The 21,653-nt window shown below is 43.8% G+C and overlaps 2 long non-coding RNA genes across 2 annotated transcripts; one reads left to right on the top strand and one right to left on the bottom strand.

The window, feature by feature from the left end:
* Positions 1 to 1,384: 1,384 nt before the first annotated feature.
* On the top strand, positions 1,385 to 5,315 carry LOC146178941 (uncharacterized). The gene is made up of 3 exons (XR_014700891.1): positions 1,385 to 1,536; positions 1,620 to 1,695; positions 4,929 to 5,315. It is a non-coding gene; the product is annotated as an uncharacterized LOC146178941 (long non-coding RNA).
* Positions 5,316 to 9,141: 3,826 nt separating this feature from the next.
* LOC146178942 (uncharacterized) lies at positions 9,142 to 18,860 on the bottom strand. The gene is made up of 3 exons (XR_014700892.1): positions 18,686 to 18,860; positions 13,539 to 13,596; positions 9,142 to 9,369 (listed from the first exon to the last, which is right to left on the bottom strand). It is a non-coding gene; the product is annotated as an uncharacterized LOC146178942 (long non-coding RNA).
* Between the last annotated feature and the right edge of the window lie 2,793 nt (positions 18,861 to 21,653).

Consider the following 21,653-nt stretch of genomic DNA (forward strand, 5'->3'; position numbering starts at 1 on the left):
GATTTGATGTTGGGAAAGGTTGAGTGTCGCCGGAGAAGGGGTAGGCAGCGAACGCGATGGTTAGATGGCATCCTCGAGGCACTGCAGATGAAGTTATGTGATGTTAGGAAGATAGTGAGAGACCGGAGAGCGTGGCGTGACATGGTCCATAGGGCCACGAAGAGTCGGACACGACTGAACGACTGAACTGAGCTGAAAGCAGCACATTCTGTTAATATTTGCAATATTATGAATATCATACGTTTACTGACCAAATAACGCCTGATGTTTCTATAGCCATACATTGTTCTTTCTCTCCTGTTTTTGCGCGATTGGCTTTATGACATTATTATTTGCATCAACCCCTTTCACTACTCTTGCCGGAGGTTTGGGGTTCTGCCTGTAAATACAACACAATGTATTTATTGATAAAAAAAGATAAAGTATTAACTTGTTCCCCGCCCTGCAATAATGCCTTTAAGGTGCTGCAGGCACTTGTATAAATAAATAAATACGTATATGCTTGGAAATCCATATACACCGAAAACGTTTTGAGATGACTTCAAATATTTCATTAAAACATCGACGCCTAATTTCTCCGTTTCAATGCAGCACACATCGGCAAGCAAGCCAAAAATAAGGAAAACAGGGCCCACTTGCTCGATAAGGACAGAGCTAAGTCCGGACTTAAAAGGGTTTAATCAAATCGGACTTGCTCAGCGCGCTCTTAACATACTGTCCAGCAGCGCTGAGGAGAGGAGAGCGAAGCGTGAGAAAGCAAAGCTCGCCATCGTTCAGCGCTGCACCAGGCTAAGGTGGAGTTATCCCTGTAAATAAAATTATCAATGTGGGGGCAGGTTCTGGAACGATCACCACGGACCCTTCTCGACCTGTTTGGAGCCGACCACTCGCTGTACTTCCACCTTTGCCTTTGAACATACTCCAGGAAGGCGACGCACGGCAGCAAGGCAGCGACACTCGCCTGGTAGCACTATCGCGAGCCGCGGACATTTTCTGGCAAGGCTGGCGAAGATTTGACCTGAAACTGGCATTGACTACAACCGCAATGAATAAAAAGTTCCCTCGCTTTCTTGTGTTTCGTCTTTCACTACTGATAACGGCAGGCGCAAACCGATATCGGCTTCAGCATTCTCGCTTGATTTTCTGAAGATAAGCGAATACTGGTAAGCTGCCAATGTGACAGCCCAGCGCTGCAAACGCGCTGCTGCGATAATCGAACGCCGGTTGTTGGGCCCTAGGTTGTTTGAAGTGGTTTATGCATAGAAAATGGGATTGGGTACAGAGCGGACACTCGGCGAAATCTGGCCCCAGGAAATGACGCATGACTGATAACGTTAGTAATAAGCACCCGGCACCACCAAAGAGATGGCGCCACCAGCATTTGCCGCGCCGCGCGCGCGGGTGCTGCCGGCGCAGACCGAAGCAGACTGCGGAAGTGCAGGGCCATCTACGCGGGCTGCGTGCGTGTTCGTGAGGATTGACTGCGGCTTCCTTGGCCTTCGAAGCGGAACTACTGCAATTTGTCAGGACGGCAAGGTGAGGAACGTTATTCTGGCTTAAAACGTTGGATTTCGAGCAGTTTATGCTGACCGCGCCGGCCGGTTTCTTGAATTGCGCAGCTCGTGAACAGGCGCCGGTGCGCACGTCATGGGTCGGCCAGTTCGTGACACCCCGGCAGCTTCCAGCAAAGGCAAGGTGAGAAATTGTTTGCAAACTACACTGCATTTCAAGCAGTTTAGCTCAGCACTCAAGCTGGCGCGGTTGTGAAGGGAAGGCCAATATGTGTCGGTAATGGCGCAACAAGGGCTCTCCGGTTACTGCGCAGTTAGATAAGAGCGAACCCATGCCTGCCGCTCTTTGCTTGTTTTGCCTAGTGGTTACTTTTGCGTGGTTTCTCGGTGAGGTTTACGTGTTGGGGTGTTTTTATGGCCTTCACCAGTGCGCAATCTCTCTTAGGTGATGTGTTGGCCGGGTGAAATCTGAACATCGAGAGTAGGCTAATGTGTTAAAGACGAGCGTTCTCGCGTGGTATGTGCCGTCTTTGCCAAAAGTAATCGAGCAGCCCAGCCGGCCGGCGGAGAGCACGGGGCCGGGCTGCGGCGCTACCATCGCCGTCGCTGGCCGCTGCTCTCCGGCGGCGAGTGTAAGCTGACTGGCGTAAGCACGCTCCCTCGCTCTCAGTCTTGGGATGACAAAAAGTAAGCGAGTATCATGTCAGGTGTCTGATTTGGCGCCTCCAGAACGGTGCGCTAGTGAGGAAGGACGCTCCGCATAGCATCACTTGCTCAATGCTCCTTTTTGTCTAGTGCTGTGAAGCTGCGCTCTTCGTCAGAATGCCTTCGCGTTTAATATCGGTACAGTGCTCCCGTAGTTGCAACGAATGGACAAATGCATACTTTTCTACTCGTTTGGGTTGTCCAGGAAGTATGGCGAGGAATTGATTTCGAAATCTCGATGCGCTTTTCCTGCGGTTCCTAATCGTCTGTTGTGACCACTACCGTATTTGTTGTGACGGTAAGTCAACCTGGAGGAGAAAAAAAATAAATGACTTCCAAATGTTTCATGAGCCCCTCTTGCTGCATACCTTCTTTCCCGCTATTTGGTAACGTAAAAAAAAAGTGCGTAGTGTTTTCCGCGTTGGTAATTACGTTCATGCGCTAGCCTGCTGCTAATCTATTCGTTTAATGAGGGAACTGCATAAAAATGTCATTCTCACGCCTTAAACATATGTCGCCCATTGTCTCAATACGTGCGGCTGTTTCTTTCTTTTTTGTTTTACGAGGGAACATCATGCGACCAACCTAATAGCAATATGTCCTGGAAGTGAAAAGAAATCCGGACACGTGCCATTTGATTTGGACTGCGTACTACGTTTGCGTTACTGTTTATTACCTAGCGACCCGATTGGTAGTTCAGTGCTCGCTGGCAGAGTGGTGCATCGGTAACTCGATAAATAAGTTGCTGGAATAGAACCTCCGAGTGCGACACAAGATAAAACTGGTAAACCTGAGACTCGATCCGGTCTTTACTGAACTCCCTGGCCTCAAAAAGGTTAAGCTTAATTTAAAAGGAATTTCAATGAAAGTGGAAGACAAACGTTTTCGTAGGCATCCTTCGCAACAGAAAGGTTTTCTTGGCGGAACCATATGCTAGGGAACATTTGCATCAATCATTCGGTATTGCCAAATATTTTTTGAAGCACTTGCAAATCTCTGCTCAGATTTTTGGTATTCAGTTTGGCGTTGCAATCGCGAAAACCATTACGCATTTCTGTGCGTTAACAAGCGGCGGCAAATGCGACATTAAGGATTCGCTTCATTACGTGGACAAGAATAGCCGCACTAGAAACGGCGGAAAATATCGCCCCGTCTTTTTTCTTTCTTTCTAGCTCAGCGAATTGTCATCATCGCAGACTAGGAATAGCGGCAAAAACAAAACTCAGGTTTCTATCATGCCCTATCTGATTGGGCTAACTTTTCGAATCACTTCATATACGGGAGCAGTGTACTGGGATTCCACAAGCAAGGCGTTCTAACGAAGAGCGCAGCTTCACGATGCCAGCCCAAAATCGGCGTTGAGCGAGTTTTGCTGTGCACAGCGCCCTCCATGACTAGCACAGCGTTATAAAGGAACGAAATCGTGCGCCACACATGCTATCCGCTTACATTTTGTGATCCCAATAAACATAGTGAGGGAGCAGCCTTACGTCAGCAAGCTTACACTGGCAGCTGGCGAGTAGCGCCCACTGGCTGCGACCGCCACGCCGCCTCTCTACCCTCGATTCCAACAAATTGACCATCTGAGAATATTGCAGGCTAAGCTTGATTGCTTTCTATTTACCGTCCCAAAGAGACCCAGGCTATTAAGACGTGCATAATAGACGAACCATTCTTATATTGACACCGTTGAGCATTCTGGCTAGTAAAGAGCAGAGACATTAGTCTGCCAACCAAGATCCGTATAACTCGTGCTATGGTCTTTCCAGTTGTGATGTATGGATGCGAGAGTTGGACTGTGAAAAAGGCTGACCGCCGGAGAATTGACGCGTTTGAATTGTGGTGCTGGCGAAGACTCTTGGGAGTTCCTTGGACTGCCAGAAGATCAAATCAGTCGATATTGTCGACCATAAACCCTGACTGCTCATTGGAGGGTCAAATTCTAAAGTTAAAGCTCAGCTACTTTGGTCATCTGATGAGAAGAGAGGAGTCGCTGGAGAAAGATTTGATTTTGGGAAAGGTTGAGGGTCGCCGGAGAAGGGGTAGGCAGCGAACGCGATGGTTAGGTGGCATCCTCGAGGCGCTGCAGATGAAGGTATGTGATGTTAGGAAGCTAGTGAGAGACGGGAAAGCATGGCGTGACATGGCACATAGGGTCACGAAGAGTCGGACACGACTGAACTGAACTGAACTACACTGCCATTGTAAAATAAATACAAGACACTTTGTAGCATGAGTCAATGTTTTCCAGCTTATTTTGGGCTTACAGAATATTTGTGATTCGGAACCTTTCAAACTTTCTGAAAAAGGTAATGCTGAGAATAAAAGAAGTGACCGTCTGCTGGAATTTTGCTGCAAAGGTCGTATCCAAAAATACATGCTTATATGGGAAAGGGTGAGCATTTAAGCTGAAAGCAATGTGTCTGTGGCATATTACCCAAAACTACTTGAAGTATATTTGTTTGAAATCTGTGTTTAAAATAAAATACAGGGTATTATGAGGAAGCCGCGAATATATTTTGAGCATAGTGTGTCTATTTTCTTGTGTATCATTTTCCATACTTTCTATATCTGCATGTAAACGCTACATTTGTCTAAGCGCTCCTCCCCCGGGGTTCCGGGTTCCGCTCAATCCTCCGGTTCTACCGAGGCAACCAGACCAATCCCGCTCATAACTTATGCGGACATTACAAATTATTTACACCTCTGCAGGAGGGCACTACCGGGACCCGCCAAAGGTCTCGACAGATCTGAGGAGTGCCATCTTAGACGGCTCCAAACCGGGTGTTTTCTAAATCCCGCCATACTAAAACACATGGACCCGACATTCACGGGTAGGTGCAAATTCTGCGGGCGGTATGCTGACTTATACCACATGGTTTGGGCCTGCCAGCAAAATACAAAACTAAAAGCAACAAAACAGCCAACTAGGGAGGGCTGGGAGGCAGCCCTGTCCAGCTCGGACCTGGAGGCCCAGCGTGTCCTGGTCCAGAGACCTCGGGCAGCGGCGGCGGCCAATGGCGTCCCGGAATAGGGTCTGCCACTCAGCTCCACAACGAAACGCCCCTCCCTTCCCAAATCATATCGTAAATAAATGTTTTCTCCTCCTCATCGCCTTGTGAGATTTTGTTTTACTTTTTTTAATGTACACGTCTGCTGATGTGTCCTACGTTTTGTTTGTCTTGCTGGTTGCTTTCGTGCACCAGACTGACACAATTGTATCTGTTTTGTTTTTGTATGAAGCAAAATAAATGTTCAGTTCATAGAGCTCCTGGCATCTTTCCTGCAATACTGCTGTTTGACAAAGGCTTTGACGCAGTTGCGATGATGGCCAGTCAGCAGTAATTGTGACCTAACTTTATATTGCATTGCTGAAAATAAGTAGAAAAGTAATACCACACCGTACAGAATGGAAATAATTTGCCAACGGGGCGTGACAGTACGACAGGCGCTGGCTAGCACTGTCCGCCATGGCGCAGCACGTTTCAGCATTCAAACTGCTCGCCTCCAACCGAAAGCGGATGTGCGTCAAGCATCAGCCGCTTGTTGCGCTACAGTCAACTGGGCCGCTGGGCCCTATGGAAGTGTCCGCCCTTTACCCTATCCCTTTCTCTATGGTTTATGATCGGCGACTAATGTTAAGGAACGACCGTATACATAGAAATGAAACTTTTTAACACCAAATATTATCGCAAGGGCCTCGTTCTCAAGCTGGCTGTATTTAATTTCGGCATCGGCCAAGGTGCGCTGCCGTCATCCAAAAAATGAGAGAGAACCGCGCCTAAACCATAGTGTGAAGCGTCGCATGATAGCTGCAGTGGTTTGCACGGGTCGTAGTGCGCCGAAGTCGGCGGAGAGGCTAGCACCTTCTTTATCCTAGTGAACGCTTCCTGGGGACGCTCATCCCATGGGAATTTTTACGTAGTATCATGAAAGTGGTTGCGCCCCCGTTGCTAGGTTAAAAAGGAACACAGCTACCAGATTGATGAAATGCTCTTCGATATTTTTATCATTCACCATAATGTAGTCCAGGTAGCAGCAAACCCGGTGTAAGCCCTTCAGCATGGTGTCCATTATTCTTTGGAAATTCCCAGGTGCGGACAGAATTCCAAACGCGAGTCGATTAACTAATATTTTTTTGCAATTCAACGTGAGGTATTGTTTTGACGACTAAGACATGACCGCTTGCTGATATGCCCGGTTGAGATCAATCTTCGAGAAATGCTTACTTCCCGACAAGGCTGTGAGCAGGTCGTCTACCTTCGATAACAACTGTCGTCGTGTAGTTGCCGCAATGGTGTACGCTATCATCTTGCTTGATTACGGGTACCGCCGGCGTGGCGTATTCTGAAGTCGTAACCGGTGATATAACACCCGGTTGTTCAATTTCAGCCAATTCCGCGTGGAAGACGTTTTGCAACGTGAACGGAACATTCCTGGCTTTTAGGATTATCGACTTCAGATCACGTTTGAGAAAAAGTTCGGCGCGCTCTTCAGTTATCATGCCTAACTCGTCTTTGAAAAAGGGGTTGGTATTTCGCCAGCAAAGCGTCAGTCAAGCCTCTTCTTTATGCTGATGTGTGGTCTGACCTTGTAATGTTGTAATGTGTAACCGGGAGAGCAGACGCATTTCAATGAAACATATGCAAAAGGGATCTAAGCTGGAGCGATGCGCTCCTTTTGTGATCCGACCATGCACTCGCGATCTGCCATTATAATGCAACATAACACTATATACACGTTGCTCACATGGTCGCGTTACAGATGACGGCTTTATTGTAATATTGTGCGCAACGAGGAAGCGCGTGCTAATCTCTCTTCCCATTAATTTATTGATTGAAAACTTTACTGCCACCGCTTAATAAGGTCAGTCTACTCCTCTACTTAGGTACGCAGACCCGAATAGGGGGCTGAGACTCCGCGAATAGAAGCACGCAAAAATACACTGATTCTTAGCAGCCTCAGTCGCCAGGCGCATGAAATTTTTTTGGGTCTCAAGGTTTTCGCTTTGTAGAAGGGACTCCCAAGCTTCCGAATCTTGAATGTTGGTCATTGGTCCATGCGAAAAGGGGCGTTGCTAGATTATGTCGTCTAGTGTACCTCTCTGTCCTTAGTGTTTACAGTTTTCGTGTCGTTGTGTAGTTGTCGTGTGGTTGCTTGTACCCACCGGTAAAAATGGGTACAAGCAGACCCCCGGTCTGGCACCCAGCTTCCTCAGGGGGTGAGCCTGAAAGAATCTCCGCAGTCATACTCGGTTGGGGTGATTTCCGGCCTGTAGTCTGCGAATACTTTTGCCCTCTTTGTTGTTAAGCTCATTATATGGAGTGGAGAGTGTTTTCCTGTTGAGTTTGTAGTATTCACAGATCTCGTGGCAGGTGTTTAACCTCTCCTCGGGTTGTGAAGTCTCCTCCCGGGAAGCAGTTTTCAGAAGTTCTCATGTGTTGCAGCACTTTTGATATGGGAATCGCATCCACTCGAAAACGTGTGTCTCGATATCGACAACTGGCACGTATGCCATGGAGCCATGTTAATAGGGGCTGGTTTAATTGACGTCTTATATGTATGTGGGTCGGGTGGTGGAGCGGCAGATTAGGTCTGCACTGCATGCTGATGAATACATGAGGCACGGCGCCTTTTGCCTATGTTTTAAGCAAGCCTTGACGACTCTTGCAGCCGCTGCGATTTACGAAGCACGTTTATGGGAATAGTCGAAGCTGCTGAGGCGACTCGATCCTTATAAAAATGTGTCTTGGGTTATGCAGGCACGGTCGTAAGGATGGTCAAAACCAGATTGTATGTACATCTTGGCGTCCGCACAACCCCAGAAAGTTGGCACCGCTGGAGTAAAACCCATGACATTAGCTTTAAACGCATCAGAGTTGCACTGAAGGCCTGTTTTCGTTTTGATTACTTGAGCAATTCGTTTAAGATGAGAAGAATAATTACCTCTATCAACACATTTCTTATTGCCAGCATTAATTAGACCCCAGTTTCACCTAATGATGTCGTATTTGTTGTCTCGTATTCATAAGATGTTTCTTGTATGGAATACGTGTTCTTCCAATGCTTATGTTAAAGGTGTTCCTGCGCGCACGCACAACCTCTACGATGCAGATAACATAATTGGTCACACAGCTATAATGCGTGACGAAATAAAAAGTGTGAACGTTGGCACAAAGTATTTGTACCCTTATTTGGAATATCTGTTTTAATGAAGACCTTGGGAAAAGGTATAGTTATAGAAATGCAAAACTTCCATTGCTCTCCACTACGGCGTCCCTCATAGCCTGAGTTACTTTGGGACGTTAAACCGCATAATGCAACCAATCAATTATGAAATCTGTAAAATTGAACCACTGAGGTCTTTAGTCTCTCATGTGGCCTTCCAATTTCATCATGCCCCACGTAAGCCAGTATAGTGAGATTGTAGCATGTAATCATAAGCCTATTCTATCCACAGGCTTTCTGTATTTACACTTGCCACTAATTTTGCATGGGATGAAACTGACATCAGTGCACCGTCACAAACACTTTGCCACGGTCGTATTCCAATATGCCAGTGACTTCGACATGCGCGAGATGCAGGTTCGATTTGGGTTTTAATCTGCCGCTGCACATATTGGAATGACCTGATTTAATCGTAGGCTGAAACTCACTACGTGTATAGCCTAATGCGACTCACCCAGTGGTGGTAGTCAGATATGTTCTTGAATGTCCTCAGTTTGCTTAGGTAATGTGTGTTAGAGTTGAACTTGACTGCCGTTTAAAGAAAACTGGCCTCTTCCGATCGCGCGTTCTTTCAGTACTATACACTGTTTAAAATTTAACGATGTGTAAGCTAATAATCTATAGAAATATTCGAAAAGCTTCACGAAATTTTCTGAATGACTTATAAGAACTAATAAAATAAAAATTCAACAACAGGTTACTGACGAGCATGTTTTATTGGGTAGGAAGCATGGCGTTTGTTTCTGGATTGTTTAACCTGCCCTAACAGAGGCCCCGGAATTCCAGTTGGTCCAAGGTACATCAAATTGAATCCATTAGGCAACGGGCCTAAAGGATTGAAACACATTGCCAGCCCCCGGGTATTCACTCTTCTGTAGCAGCCACAGCCCCTCGGACATCCACTGGGCTCGACCGTCGGATTACACTACGTAAGCAAGAAAAGAAATATTTCAATATGTGGTGCAAGAGGCACGGCTGTATTATGCAAGTGATTGCGTATACAACTGAAGATGTATCAAGAATATAGCAATTCATTATTTACGGCAGGTTAATCACTTAGTAGTGTAACATTAGCTGTGTAGTTCAGAGTGTTATGACTCATGTTCAAAGCTATAGATGCAGTCTATAAACTCCACTGTGCAACAAACAAGGAGTACGTTTCTAGGTCGAATTCGATCGTATATGTGCCACGCTTACAGAACATTTATTCTTCCGTCTGGTGGCAGCTCTAAAATGGGCAGAATATTACAATAACTCTACAATGCACATTTCTCTGTAAGAGAAGGATGGACTATGTACAGGCATGACCTTCTTAACGACAATAGGTTTTTGTGTTTATAGACAAAACAACATACATGCCGCAATATAAGGATGCCCTTTCGAATTTGACCTTGGACGCGCGCAAATACTGGCCATTCACTGTTGCCACGGAGGAATTCAGTTAGAATATTTGTACATTCCTTAGCAACGAAACAAAGCTTTTTGGTCACGAAACACAAGATAACGTTAACTTACACTTATCGCATTCCTAATTATAAAAATATCGGTAATTGCTGAACTATGTTGGCGGCATTTCTTGCGCGAAACAAAGCATTGTCAAAACTCAAGTAAAAAAGACTTTTTCCTGCTATTAGGGGCTGAAAAATAATCGTTTTATGTCTCTCTTATAATTCTTCATAGCAATGTCCCATATTTGTCTCGTTACCATGAGCTGCTTCTCTACAGCACCCGAACCGGTCTGTATGGGGAAGAAGCAGGACGAAAAGAAGCGAAATAAACGCTCTCCCCAGGCGTGTAGGGAGTAGGGTCATTTTCCCTTTCGCTAGCATGCGCGGTTCGTTTCCTAGGTGCCTGTTCACTTGCCCTCCTCGAGGCACCTTGGTGGCCCGCGTAGGCCATTTGAGACTTGGTCCTTACAACACTATAACAATTCTGGCGACGAGGCAAACTTTTTGTCCGGTATCGCATTAGTTTCACTGCAACTATGCCGACCTACAAAGTTTTGCAGCCGTTCCACGGGTAAGGAGCAGCCTGGGCCGTTTACCTGGAGCGACTGAAGCTGTTTTCTGACGCCGACGGTGTTCCTAGGGAAAAGCGGCGGACCCAACCCATACTCCTTGCTACTAAGACTGGTTACGCCCACGACGCCATACCAAGTCTCGGTCGACGAGATATTCACGTACTCTCCAACCACTACATTCTAAACCCTGTCGTGATGGTGTGCCACGTCAACTTTACCAATCGCTATCGCCAACGGAGGCGTCCGTCGAAGACTACAAGGCAATGCCGAACGCATCAGCGAACTGTGACTACTGACATGCTACTGGACAGACTGGTTTGAGGCATTATTGACGCTCCAAAGCATGTTGCCTGAAGACCCAAAGCAGACGTTCCATCAGTAAGCAGTCAAACTCCTTGTTGCCATGGCGACAATCAGGACTGACTGAAGTATGTTCATGCAACCTTTTGGGCACGGCTGTAGCGCGCCAAAATAACACTGAGGGGCGGCATAGTTTAAAGAGGCGATAAGTTGCTATCTCTGTGAAGAGCCACATTATACGAAACAGCATGCCAGAAATTCAAATCACGTTGCAGCTCATGTAGTAAGATAGTATTTCCATAGGTTTTGCCGCTCTGCGAAAACGACACACATGAAAAAGGACAACGTGCCAAGAAAGCACAGCAAGAAGCCTTGAGAACAGTGAGACTTTTCTGCAATAAAGCCGCAGGTCTATCGAGACGTGGCAAATGGACAGCCGGGAAAGATACTGGAGATGAGCAGCAAAATGTGCGTAACTGGACAATATTTCAAAAGAACCGAACAGTGTTCAGTGTTCATGAAAACGGCATTGTATCAGAAAACGAGTCGTCGCTGCCAGTCAGCGACACGCTGGTTCTTGATCTAGTTGTTGAAACTCATCCAGGCGTAGAGATGAAAGCAATTGCACGGAGCCAAGTTTGGTGGGAAGAACTCGACCATAGCATTGCAAGTTGCTATTCTACAAAAGTTTTCAACAACATCAGAGAATGGGACGGAATGCACAGTCTAATCCATGGCTGTTTCTTAAAAACAACATGGTGAATATGAGACGTTTATTTCTACGATCCATCTAAAGCTAGGCCACTACTTCTTCCTAATGGACTCCTACTCTCAATGGGAAGACGTGGTTCACGTTCGTGCACGTTCAGTTGACGGCAAAATCGATGTTTGCGAGGCATAGTTGCGACAAATAAAATTCGAGAGGGCATTGTGTCTGTAAGCAGCAGCGCATTTGCCAGCGGAAAATACGCAATTATCACTTAATCTAGAATGGTATTTAGCATATTTTTATTCTGCCATAAAAGGTAGTCCGGCAGAGCTGCTGAACGCGTCCTGAAAACAAGAGGAAATTGAAGCAAACGCCGCCATTCTCAGGGTATATTTGTGAACCGCGTAGGGGTCTTGAGGTTCAGCCCTTAGAACGCTATAACAACCGTGTTTTACTAAAACTAGTAATCTAAATCTAGTAATTCACTTTCCTGAAACAGGAAAATTACTTCCTGTGACGAGTTTGTCGTGGGAACAAGAAATATCATTCGTGCTGTCGGTAAGATTGTGCACCATTTTATTTCTCTTAATGTGAACAATTGCTTTAATCACTAGTGGTCGAAATGGTAATCACAATTTTCGACGTGATTGCCTGCAGGATATGTTACAACATGTATGTCAGCAACATTAGTGGCTAGCAGAAACGAGTAAACTCGGCTCCGAGAACAAGCCTTGGACAGGCGCGTGCACGTGAAATGCTCGCTGCTTCTATTTCGCATACCTGCTTCTTCTTCTACCAGCCGGCGAACTTCATTCGTACCCCGGTACATGTCTATACAAATATCAACATTGCCTCGCACAGTGCCATACAGACATCGTGTCCCTTGCCTACCTTTTGCTTCCAACACCACTACTGCCCTTCTGCATCACTTCCTAGGATCTCCCCCTTTAAACTTCCCTCGACATATTCGTGGTACCTTCGAGGTGCCGTCAAAATACTCTGGTGCCTTCGAGGTTCGCAGACAGACATTGACCAGTCGCGCGCTGGCAGCAGGCCTTTGGCAGCGTGCTTCCCCAGCAAGCACTTTGCTGGGGAACTAAGGGATGGATGCTGGATTCCCGGCAAAGACAGGGTTTTTTGTCTGATGTCTTCAGGATGACTGACGAATGGAATGCCGTGGTACTCTGCGGAATCTCGCGAAGGGGGGGACATCTCGAGGATGCTTGCTGCTAGCGCACAGACACGCTGGTGATTCTTGAGCCATGAAATGTTTTCACCTTGAAACGCGTTTCTGTTCGTAGCGGTACAATATTATCCAGATTTAGCGATTCCAGGATAAAATTATATCCAGAAAACGAGCGGAAAAGAGAACCTCGTATGCCTTTCTAATTATATATCCTCTCCTATATGCTGACAACGAGGTTCAAAAGGCGTCTGTTTATTCAGCTTCAGCCAGCTTTTATCTGAAATTGCATTCACACTGCTGTCTAAATTTGCAGCAAATATATGCCGGAGTGGCCCATAAATACAGGTACATTCGGAGGGATGGGATTCCTTTTTAGATTTTTTAGATACAGAGCTATTTTGTTCTAGTCTTATGAACCTACTAATTACATCCAGGTCAACCATACTGGTGGCAACTATTACTGTTTGGCCCCATATTTGTATCGTAATTTTTCAGGCTTCTGGTAGTACATGTAGAGTTGCGCTGATTTTACATGTCAACAACTGGGACCAGAATTTAATGCATATTGATCATGAGGACCTTGGAATCTCTTCCTGCCTTTGTCATGTTTAACTCGTCATCTGACTTCTTTAACTGACGGGCACTTCTTTAATACCGCACTGTTATAAGCTGCCTCCTACTTTCGAATGTTCTGTTATCCGCGTAGGTTGATGATGTGAAATACTATTAGAGAATTTTATTTAAGAAACTATTACAGTAATACATGAAGTATAGTAAGAAGACTGGGTTTCTAATAATATTAACAGCGTACTACAATGGGAATGAAAAGTGTTGAAATAAGAAACGCGGCTTGATTTTGAAAATAATTAATAACCCTACCTGTTTAAGGCACATCGCCTGAGATTCGAAAACGGATTGTCGCCTGGGGCGGACAGCTCTGAAATGTTGTAGAAAATAAACAAGAAGCATTATTTCCTTGATGCTCCTATTAAAGACGTCACACTGAAAAAACGCAATAGCCTAAGCAGTGAGCCGAGCTAGATAGCTCAGATAAATCACACACACACACACACACACACACACACACACCACACACACACACACACACACACACACACACACACACACACACACACACACACACACACACACACACACACACACACACACACACACACACACACACACACACACACACACACACACACACACACACACACACACACACACACACACACACACACACGCACACGCGCGCGCGCGTGCGCAGAGCAGGGTAGGCACACAGGGTCATCCACCCAAGGCGCCGGCTGGGAGTAAGCTGTATAGAATGCAGGCAGCGGCGGAACTACCTCGGGAGAAAAAAAAAAGAAAAGAAGAAGAGGTGGGGGACGGTGTTTGCTGCAGAGGGTGAAATAATTTGCGGTTCTAACTAAAAGATGGGAGCGCAAAGCGTGAAGGAGGAGGAAAAGTGGCCGACTATGAATGGTGAGCGCGTTCGCTTTGAAGATTTTTTCTTTTTCTCCTTCCCCTTTTCGCTGTATCTGTTACCCTCCCCTCCCTTGCTCGGACACGCTGACCCGGCAGAATGTAAAGAAAAAAAAAACACAACTGGGTGGACATTGCTGGTTAGAAGAACCTGTCAGCGGCGGAGTGAAGTTCGAGTCTGCTTAGAGCGGTAAGCAACTTGCGACGAGATATTCATCTCAGAGGTAACTGCAGTTATCTTGTGCAGTGCCCTGTTCCTAGAGCGTGTTTAATTATAGTTGCCTGCCTTATCTCTAATTTGCTGTTGTTTAGTGGTGACGTAGAGCCGAGCCCTGGTCCTGATGATAGCACAGAACTTGCAGCTATTCTTGCAAAACTATGAGCATCAGATGCAAGAAATCTTGAATTGCAAAACGCTTCAAGGCAACACCTAAATGGCATTGCGGAAAAAAATTGATGACGTTGCTAAGCGTGCGTTCACTTTTGAAACTGTCCCTCAAGACGCAGATAGGTTAAAAATCACTGTCAGTGAAACTTATTTGTGCATAAATTCACTGACAGTAAAAATGAATCAACTCTCCGACACATTAGACGACAAGAGTATTTCAGAAGCTAAAACGAAAACTTGGAATGGCACCGAAGAAATTTTACGAAAAGGTGTTTTTCTTTTTTTCAGACAATTTGGGTGTCCAAGCAGGAAACATTGAAAGCACACATCATCGGGGGCGTCTTAGAAGCGGTTTCAAGAGGCCAATTATTATTCGGTTTCTTAATTTCAAAAGCAGACAGGAAGTGTTCGATAAGTCTTCAAAATTAAAGACCTCAAAGATAATGTGTGGTTCAAGGGCGACTTTTCGTGCGCAATGAGTATGATCAAACTACGTTTGTAGGATTTCGGTAAAACATTCCGAGATCAGGGACAAAACGTAAAATTCAAATATGATAAATTTTCAGCAAATTGCCAAACCTATATCTTTGATTCCTCCTCTGCCACTGGTGTTGCCCTGATAAACAAGCCATCTAATCCCGCGTAGCCTTCTGGTTCCCATTGACGGGACAATATCTTACGTTTTTAAATTCCGAATCCAAGCGCAATAATGTCCCTCCGCTCTCGTTTTTGCTAGCTAATTTTCGCAACCTTTTATCTAAATAAGGTGGTCTGATTTCTTCTATGTCATCATATGAAACCGATATCTTAATAAGCAGCGAAACATGGCTCATTAGCGAGGGCCCAGACTGTGCTTTGGTGTTTCATACTGATTTCCATATATGCGGAAGGGACAGAAGTACCGCGCGTGGTTGTGGTCTTCTTGTGGCAGTTAGAAAAACAATTCACTCTGAGAGTGGGATTGTGTCATCTTCTTCCATTGAAACTTGCTGGGTCATGCTTCACTCCACCTTATCGCCTTCTTCTGTTCTTATCGATGTTTGCTATCGTTCTCAAGTCTCCGATCCTTATTTTATTCCATTCTTGAATATATTCGCAACAGGTTTCCTCGCGTGCCAATGATTTTAGCTGGTGACTAACTATTCAGGAATTCATAGGAGCAACAATTCGATTTACACACAAAAAGTCGTTTCTAACTACAAAAATGCAGAACTTGTGTATATAAATGGTGAGCTAATGAATTTCATTGCAGACAACATTCCAAGTTTTCAAGCCAGCAGTGCTGAAGAAAACTGGCATTTGTGCAAAAAAAGAAACAATGTGGAACATGGGCTTAACAAATTAATCACACAGAAACGTTTTACATCTAACTCCTATTCGTTATGTTTTATTGCGTGCCAGCGACACCTATTAAACAAGCAGAAAAGGCTATTTCGGCGGCCTGAGGCATGACAAACAGCCAACCGCGGGCGCCATTACGCTGCCTCTAATAGTGAATACATAAACGTTGCATCTGCATCAACAACAAAAACATTTTACCGCCATACCCTCCCGTCTCTTCTGAAAGAAAACCCCAAGAAATTAGCAATGTGGTCAAAGAAAATAAGCCGAATATAGTAGATCTCTCTGATCACAGAATGCACCAATTTCTGAGAGTAAATGCTGTAAAGTATTCCACGAATTTTCTGCCTCATGTTTTTATCTACATTTACGAACTGTTACCCCGATTTTTTACATCTGGCTTTCTACCTATGGATCCGACAATCACTGAATTTGTTAGTTTATCATATTTAATTGAAAGACTGAAGGATTCAGGTGCTTCAGGTGTGGACGGAATTACAACATTTTTTTAAAGGCACTAATACATGCTCATATTCTGTTCGTCGTTAAATATTTATGGAGTCATTGCAAAGTAGCTCCATGTCCAATAATTGGTAGGCGGGAAAAGTGGTTGCTCTACATTAATCAGGTAACACTGTTTCAGCTCTTAACTATAGGCCAGTTTCACTAACCAGCCTATACCCTGCAAACTTTTTGATCACACAATGTTCCCTCACCTTATTTCTTTCCTCCAATCTAACTTTTTCACTTCATACCACTTGTCTTCCGAAGACATTTTCGCGCAGAACTCAGTTACTTTCTTTATTAAATATGTTCTATTTCTAACTCTTGATGCTAACTTCGTTGTGGAGTGTATTTTCTTAGATTTTGCTAAGGCGTTTGAGGCTGTTTCTCATGACTGGCTACAAACTACGCTCAGTGCTCTGAATATTGGCAATCAGGTATTGGAGAGGTATAAATGTTTTCTTTTAATGGAAGCCAATGTCTTTCAGTTAACAATTGTGACTCGCCTCTTATTTCTGTAACTTCTGCAGTATGTCAAGGTTCTGTATTAAGTCCTTTATTGTTTCTAGTTTATGTTATTGACCTACCTAACAATGTTTATTTCCACCTAAAGCTTTTGCGTATGATTCTGTGCTATACCGCATCATTACTAATCCCCGTGGTGAAGCATGTTTCCAGTCGGACTTGGCCACAATTTCTTCATGGTGCAGCAACTGACTTGTGAAGCCTAACACTGCTAAACACAAAGACATGGGTATTTCTAACCACATTCCTGATAACACCATTCGCTATCTTCTTAATAACGCAGTGCTGTTCCCTGTTGCACCATACAATTATCTCGGTGTTCACATAATATATAATCTCTCTTAGAAAATGCATGTGAACTATATATCTAACCAGGTTAACCGCACACAAGGATTATTAAGCCGCCATTTTGCATTCGCAGGCAGTACAGTTAAGCTTAATTAATGAAGGACGTTAATAAGATCCAAAATAGATTATGCATGCTCTAGTGGGGATCCTAATCACTCCGTTCAGAACCACGCTCCCTATTTTATTTTTTCTAATTTCTCGCGAACAGCAAGCGTACCAGCAATAAAATCAACCTTAGGTCTTCAAGTTCATTCTCTGCACCCTAAATATTTTCGCGTATGTCCTTTCCAGAGGATTTATTATACTAATCCTATCCTCCAAGATAGTTACATCTTCCATATTATATATCCCCAGGCATTGATCCCAGTTTCAGGGTAGGGATCCTGTACTGCCGAACCACACTTTGATTGAATTCATTTATTCCACGAACTGCAAATGACTGGAACCACCTCCCTGCCTTCATTCCTTACACACCGATGTCAAATATTTCAAGAAAACTGCCGCCGAGTTTGTAGTCCCTCCTCTCCGTAATGCTTCTGGCCTTGATATATTTAAGATAATAAATAAATAAATAAATAAATAAATAAATAAATAAATAAATAAATAAATAAATAAATAAATAAATAAATAAATAAATAAATACATAATTAAATAAATAAATTAATATGAGAGACTAGAAATTTCACTCGCCACGTTTTTTTTTTATTAAGAAATGAAAGCGCACAGCCCAGGACAGCCTTGAATTTAGCCTCCATAGAAAAGCGGTCGGCGAGGATGCGATGGATTTTATTGACGTTCTTATTTAGCAAGGCGCCACCTTGTTGACACCGCCAGGTACACCCAATAACTGTTAACAATAACTATTTCATTTTGAGGCATCGGCAATTGTCGAAGTGCGTGGTTACATAATATCTGATGCTTGAACTTCACAGTTGTGTCTAACTCAGTTGAGTTTAGTCGCTCAGTCATGTCCTACTCTTCGTGACCCTATGGACCATGTCACGCCACGCTTTCCGGTCTCTCACTATCTTCCTAACATCACATAACTTCATCTGCAGTGCCTCGAGGATGCCATTTAACCATTGCGTTCGCTGCCTACCCCTTCTCCGGCGACCTTCAACCTTTCGCAACATCAAATCTTTCTCCAGCGACTCCTCTCTTCTCATCATATGACCAATGTGTCTAACTAGATGGCTAAAAAATTGCTTTAACCTGGTAGCGCCATATAGAATGGCAATGAAACATATAATTCGGAGAAATTATCTGTAGACATCAAAAGATCTAGTATTTAAATCTGGTACTGAAAACTTCATCAAGAAATTCTGGTATCGATATCTCAGGCATAACCCTTGTGATTAAAATATATGGAGAAGTGGTAGAGAACAAGCAGGAAAATATTTTCGCCGGTAGCTTTGGCACACGATGTACTCACTTCACCATGGGAACCGCGAAAATCACCAGAAGCGTTAAAAACTGTGGACAGTTCATCGATTCCGGAAATAGAGGATGTACTCCAAGGCACATAGACCTCGATTTCTGGTGTACATGCGTGACGCATTTATATTCTTTTGATAACATCGACCGAAATATGCCTGCTATAAAGTGATGACATCATAGATAACGTTCTGACTTTAATATGACTTGTTATATAACAGATGAGCTGGTTTCTTCCCACTAAGACTTATTTATTCTGACTTAATTCCTTATGGTGTAAATTACCATTTTGACCACGAATTATTCTAAATGATTTAATATATAAGCCTAAATTTTCAAACGCATGCTTAATCGATTAGCACAATATTAGATAAGCTGCACACAAAATGTATACTTATGATACTGCGACTTCTTTTTTTTTCTGCGGTTGTGATAGGCACTGGAATATCATGCTTAATAAAAATGGGCACCTTTTCGTTCCTCTTTACATCCTTTTTTTAGTGCTATTTGCTCTTAATATATTTCATACGCTAAATATTCCCCCGAAATGCTTTCGAAGAAAATGCACTCCCTTCGGGTTATCTGGTCTCTGACTTTTTCTCTCTGAAAAATAACTACTAACAGGACTTTTCTCAAACCTCCATTTCCTTTCAGTGGATATTAAGCACATCATTTTTATAAAGCATAAATCAGGAGCTAACGATACGTTCAGTACTGCTTTTGTACTGTCTATAAATGCCAGTTTGGGAGCTATATAGTGCCTATATATGCCTGTTTCCAGCGCTGGTGTCTAAAATGCCCTATAATTTGCTAAAATTATTCTCAATTGCGATATAAACCATTCGAGCAGAATTCCTCATTTCCGATATTTTATCATAGCAGCTTTTATAATTTGGTTGGTGAAGGGGCAATGGGCGTGATGGCGCCGCATGAACGAGTATTTGAAATGAGTTTAAAACCGTGCGAACAATCGCCATTTTATTTAGACTGGAACCAAGTGGAAACTATTACAACAAACAACTTGAACCAGGTTAACAAATTAAGGTTTCCATCTCACTAATCCACTTTATCATCTTTTCTTTTGCTTCGGTCGCATGTAGGCCTCGTTTGGTGATAATTGTTGATGATCTAATCAAAGCACGATAATATGCAAAGCTGTAATTTGCACGTGCATTTGATAAAAATAGTGCCCTATTAGGAAAAATGTTTACCAGGACTCCGTATTAATGTTCTTATAAGCCCACTCTTCTGCCGCCACTGCCGCGCAATAATAATTTAACACTTCTAACGGAGGGGTTCCTTCGCGTTTCAAGAACTTGCCAGAGTTTTCCACTACGACGTCCTCATAGACGGAGTCGCTTTGAAACATTAGACCCCCAAAACCAAACCAAACTTGAATTCCACTGTAATAACACCGCTAGCTAAAAGACTTATCGCTGGAGCACCACACCTCGTTATTTTTATACTTGGAAAGTGATAGTGATTGGTCCTAATACACATGCTAAAGCGAATCGTCCGAGTGTGCATTTACGCTGCAGTTGCCTAAACCAATAGACCATGGTACAGTATGTACTGCTGACGGCGAACTTTTCCTGTGCCAGCAGCGCGGAAGAAAAGTGAACACGTAACAGATCTTTTTAACTGGAAACATTGCATTTAGCAGGAAATTGTGAAAAGTCCTACTGCAGCTCTTATGCATTTATCGCGTGCCGCTAATTCAAAGAAACGCTGAAACGCTAAACGTTAAAATATGCGTATGCGCTCTCATACTGTGTTGTACGACACATGAGCGGCTTTTTTTAAATAACCTAAATTGTATGAAGTATGCAATAGATGAGTGATTTTTCAGATCCCTCTCTAGAACATGCACAACCTCGACCAGCTCAAAAAACTTCGTTACCGGAGGTAAACGCTGAAAGCCAGAGGCAGTAAGCTGGAAGACGTTCATCGTGACAGAATCTTAATAACAATACAAATATTGTGTGCTGCCTTATGCAGGTTTGTAGCAGCTGTAAGCATTTCATGAAAAAAAAAAATATTAAAGTCGAGTATCTAAACACTTTCTATACAAGCATTTCAATGGCAAAAACTTCCTCCAGCTTATGAAGAATGTCTTAAACATTTATGAGATACGATTTGCGATATCTGCTTTAGGGTAACCTTAGATGAAACAAAGTATGTGAAGGGACTGCTTTTTGGCCCCTTAATCCCTCCGCTTAATTCCTTAATCCCCTTAATCCCCGGCGTTCGACAGTAGTCGAGCGCCGTAACCACTGCGCCATCCCGGCGGGGTCCGAGTGAAGGTGAAGCATGGAAACAGTTTCGGTGTTAAAGTACATGCAGTAAATGAAACTAGGATAAAATATTTGAGGTTTGTTCCTCTACTTGTGGTCACAGAGGGCAGTAGAAACCTTTTAGAGGTAATAGTCCTAATCCTACTAGGGAATCGTCGCTGTCGTATTCACTTTGTATTCATTATATTTCATTATTGGCACAAAAACATTGGGTAACTGATAGTCAAAAAATGAAAATTACGCTCCGAGTTTCATGCGGGGCTCCTAAATACATTAAAACTGTTATGGAAGAACTGAATTCTTTTACATACTTTAGTATCCTCCCTAATCGCTTTGCGTAGATAAGATGAGGCATCTCTGATTTTGAACCGCTCTTTGCCGTAGAGCCATCCATAAACTTCAATATGGAAGAGGAAACGAAAAATAGCATCCAGTTCCTCGACGTACTCTTCACACTTGATGTTTATCGTTTGGCTCAGCGTCTTCCGAAAAGCAATGCATAAGGAAATGTACCTTGATTTTGAATCACTCATACACCCCAAGGCCCACGAGTGTTCAGTGCTCGAGTCGCTACTGATAAAAGCAACAGTTCAGACCACGAAAGCTGTCAGCAAAAAACATAAAACGCGCTTTGACTCTTTCTCTCTTTCCACTTTCATTCCCACCTTCCTC

Source organism: Amblyomma maculatum, chromosome 9 (genome assembly GCF_055883805.1).
Source record: "Amblyomma maculatum isolate TAMU_Amacu chromosome 9, ASM5588380v1, whole genome shotgun sequence".
Taxonomy (NCBI): Eukaryota; Metazoa; Arthropoda; class Arachnida; order Ixodida; family Ixodidae; genus Amblyomma; species Amblyomma maculatum.